The following is a 4,907-nucleotide window of genomic DNA, read 5'->3' as shown; positions in this document are numbered from 1 at the left end:
CTCTAGGTTCAACCATGCACTTTAGACTAATGGGGAGCATTCCAATGAAGGATAGTGGGTTCCCGTGCTGATGGAAATCGCATCACGAAGCGGTCTAAAGGCAAAATCGTACTGTCCCTGCACTAGGACCACACGCTCCGGCCTCCCAACGGTCAGCCTTGACCACCAGCGTATTACCCTATCCGGTAGAGACATTTTAATGCCAACAAGTCTGGCGCTGCTCAAAAGGCGTCTGCTAGGCGTAGCCGCATCAGAAGTCAGACAGCTAAACCTTACTATCGGGTACATCAGGAACTCCAAAAACCACTTATCTTCTGAAGCATTGCCAATTTCATTTTTTGAAAAATCGGACTTTCAAATTCCGCCTTTTTCTGCCATGTTGCGCCTTCATACAAAAAGACAGCACTTTTTTCCTATTCACCAGTTGGACGTTGTGTGTGCTAATGAATTTATTGTTCCCCATTGTCGCTCAACATATATATATTCGCAGATGTCCCCACTGAAATCCGCCTTTGTCTGAGGCAGTAAAAGCTCTCCTCGGAAGGTCCGGCGACCACAACCTTCAAATCCTAACTATATTCTCTCCAATAACGCACGATAATTGCGCTTTCCTTCCCATGTCGGCGTAGTGGTGATCATGCATACATCGGACAAAGCCCACTTCCTATGATGCTGTCCCTTTTCCCAACTCTGTGCCCACAATCAATGCCAATCATGCTTTTATTCTGAGTGTAACATTATTATCATACCCGAAGGTATGCCACCCACGAGTTGGGAATAAAGATTATTATTATACTACCTGCACCAGGAGAGGTTGGGCTTGGGTCATAGCAGTGGATTTGGACACTCGTTCTCAAGTCACATATAGTCGCCGATCGTACCCGTCCAGATACATAAAGTTTGCTCCCTGCGCCCTCGGGCAAGGCCAGTCTCTTGCACCCAAGTGGGTCGGTATTTTGAGTCATAAGCTGGATGAACGATGCCCCAAAATCTTTCTGCGCCCCCCACTGTCTTGTTTTTTGAGCCTCAAGTTTGTGGCTCAAGTTTGTGTACCTCATCTAAACCTTCCTGTTCGGCCCGAGTAAATGGAAGGTATCATTCTCCATTCATCATAATTGTTGATGTCAGCTAAAGAACCGCGTACCTGTTGTGCAGTGGTTGTAGCTGCCACAGTTTTGTTCGCCGATGATCTGGGGAGGTTAGTGAAGGTAGCTGCACTTTGGAGGCGGGAGCAGATAAGTTGATGCGTAAATACAGCCCTGTCAGTGGACTGTCAAGTAGGGGGTTGGGAACGGAGCTATGCGTTGAAGGCAATAGCTTGAACGCACGAGCGCCATTGAGGGCGCGACTGGGCCATGTATGACAATTTCTCGAGCCATTGATGCCGCCAGTCTCGGGGTCCTAATCCGGATACAGCAGTACCCAGCGCTGCTGAGTTTTCTAGTAATAACTTTCACACTTCGCTGCCAAATCATTGTTTGACCTCCCCTACATATACTCTTCTAGGCACCTGTGTGAATGATGTCGCCATTGAAAACATCCTAGTCAAGGTGTATCATCAGTATTATTTATTATTCTCACGTGATCAACAGATGCCACCAGATATTGCCATTGTTATACGAGACGCGTTGAATGTATGTCGAATGTGTGTTTTGCCACCTGCACGGCTGAATACAACTACGGGTGTGGTCGGTTCTAAACTGTGCACTTCTCGCAGGAGATATCCTACACAAAGTAATTTTGGGTTTCGCCTAGGCGATTTGGATTAGGCCCGTGAATGGTTGATTTACCCCGGAGCAAGGTTACGACACCAGTCTTTTATAGAGTGCTTGCAGTTAATATTGAGGTGAATTCTCAACCACGAATCCACTGGAATTCGAACCGTAGGTTGGTTAGTTGCAGATGTGTACGTAGTTTCTCGTCTGTCACAGCTGCATTCCGTGTTTGACATAGGTAAAAGCAAAACAGTCAGTAAAACGCACCTCGTTCCACTTTCCCCTATTTCCGTCTGCATTTGAATCACGCGCCTCTTAGCAGGGTGATGTTTACGGTTAGTTGCTCGTATTCAATTGTTCCACTCTAACTAAACATAAGTTATAGTTTTCATATAGCCCTACACAATTATACGCAGAATGCTCTGAACATAGCCATTCACGTGTTCCTTGGGGCAACCTTTATGAGGAAATCATCTAACCGCGCAATATTTCTGCGCGCATCTAGAACCGCGCAATGTTCTGTGAACATCGGCTAAAGTAGTCTGCATTTCTATCCCTATTTTCGACACCATACCACTTTGGTGACGGATTGGTTTTATGCGGCAGGCACGAAAGTTAAACGATCCAGCAACATGGAGCTTCTTCAAGTTGTTGGTATTTCCAGCTGCGTTTAATCCAGCCATTAACTAAGGTAGATTTTTCACCTAGCCAACTAAATTAGAGTGAACGCAAACCAATTTATTTCCGTTACAGTGGTATGAGGTTCACACATTTCACGGATTCACGGATTCACGGATTGCTACACAGGATCGAGGCTTTTGCCCAAGTTTCTCGGGTCGGTTCTGTTCTTGTTGGTCAGTGGCTGTCGTTCACCTGAAAGGCACAGGTGGAAGAAAGGTGTAGCACTGCTCTTTATGTTCTCATCGCGGGACATTATGCTTGCCAGCGCGAGGATTCGCATAAATAAGTGTCTAGTAGTGCTTTAAACTGGGTTCTAGAAGGAGCGTGGACAAATGTCGGAGGAAGGTAATTCCACGCAGTTACTACCCGAGATGAGAAAAAAATTTGTCTAACGAATGTGTGCGCTCTGAGCCTGAAAATCTTCTTACTATGTCCCCGCCATGTGTTTGCTGGGTCAACGGTAAAAAGCCTGTTTGTCAAGCTTTGTTCAAACAGGGCATAAGTAAGAATCAGGTCCCTTCGGAGGCGACGGTACTCCAGGGGGAAGAGATCAAGCATCGCGAGACTCGTTTCGTGGTCCGCGGATTTGAGGCCGGCAACCATTCTAGTGGAGGTTTGCTGCCCACGCTCAATGAGAGTGACGTCTTTCGTGCGTCCTGAGTGGAGAATTTGGTTGGCGTATTCCAGGAGCGGTCTGACGTAGCCCCCATAGGGTATTTGGAAGTCCATGCGAGTGATACGGGGGAAGGTGCGTCGGATCATCCGTAAAATGGCGAATGTCTTTCGGGCCGATTTCTCATGATGCAGTGAGAAGGACAAGTTTGAGGAGACCCAGATGCCCAAGTCTTTTTTGGAATTAATCCTCATGATGTTTTCTGGTCCTTTCTCAACATGCATAACAAAGGCGTTCGCTGAATCCCCTCCAAACGACACATGGACCCACTTTTCATCATTCAGAGGAGGGTGCCAGTCCAACGACCACTCCTTGGCAGCGTCTACATCCATTCGGAGGGCACTGGCATTGGAACTACAGGATTTCAAGTCGTCCGCAAAAAGTAGACTTGGACTCGCAAGAATGTCTGCATGGTCGTTGACGTAGATCAGAAACAGGAGTGGTCCCAGGACGGAGCCTTGAGGAACTCCAACGGAGACCGGCGCTGGAGAAGAGTAGGTTGAGCCTATTCTCACTTGGACTGATCTGTCTAATGAGAAAGCCTTGATCCGGTGAAGGATTTTCCCTTGAATCCCGTAAGACTCGAGTTTGTGGAGCAGCGGGACGTGTAGGACCCTATCAAATGCTTTTGAGAAGTCGAAAAATATGGCTTCCGATATGAGTCCTTCGTCCTTGGCTTTGTAGTCACATATTTTTCTTATGGGATTTACATCATATTAATCCACTTTTTCGTGACGAAATATCGGCATGCTGTCTGATCAACTAATATTCCATATAGCTCAGACATGCCACTTTTTCTCTCCGGTCTTTTCTGAATTCAACCAGATTTTGCATTGTGTCGCTGCTACCACGAACATCATTCGTCACGCTGACATAAGCGTTGCCTACCGACACGTTCCAGGGGGCTACCTTTAGTGGCATTTACATCTGATTGATCAGCTGCAATTAAGTCAGCATGCGGATGAAATTAACGTGCTGCTACCACGAGTGTGATTCGTTATGCTACCATTAGCAAACCCTGTGGACACCACCCAGAGGATTTTCCTTAACGGCACTTGCATCTCATTGGTAAGGTACATTTGAGCCAGTGTCCAGGATATAATTGACGTGCTACTTTTATTTCGCCAAGTAGTATATAGGTATCGCTATCCCCATTTTCAAACTCTTCGGAGGTTGTTGTGATAGCATCTGCATCAGTTTATTCCGAGTGAAAGTAGACTCGACACACTGTTCGGTGCCGGTCTTCACTGGTGTTCCCCGAGGTGACATTTTGGGAACACTTCTGTCTCTAATATACCTCAAATATCTTCAAAATTGGCTTTCGAATCCATCTCAATTTCTGCGGACGACTTGAAATCCTGTAGTTTCAATGCCAGTGCCCTCCGAATGGATGTAGACGCTGCCAAGCAGTGGTCGTTGGACTGGTACCTTCCTCTGAATGATTAAAAGTGGGTCCATATGTTATTTGGGATCAGCGAATGCCTTTGTCATATATGGTGGAAAAGGACCAGAAAGCATCATCGGAATAGATGCCAAAACGGATTTGTGCGTCCGGGTCACCTCAAACGTGTCCTTCTCATTGCATCATGTGAAATCGGCCCGAAAGGCATTTGCCATTCTATAGATGATCCTATGCACCTTCTCCCTTATCACTCGCATGCACTTCTAAAAACCCTATGGGCCGCAGGTCAGACCTTTCCTGGAATACGCCAACCAAGTTCTTCACTCAGGACGCACGAAAGACCCCACCTTCATTGAGGGTGTCCAACGAGCTGCTACGAAATTGGCTGTCGGCCTAAAATCCGCGGACTACGAAACTCGTTCCGCGGCGCTTGATC

This window comes from Opisthorchis viverrini, assembly GCF_000715545.1.
Source record: "Opisthorchis viverrini unplaced genomic scaffold opera_v5_206, whole genome shotgun sequence".
Taxonomy (NCBI): Eukaryota; Metazoa; Platyhelminthes; class Trematoda; order Opisthorchiida; family Opisthorchiidae; genus Opisthorchis; species Opisthorchis viverrini.
This window is presented reverse-complemented; position numbering follows the sequence as displayed.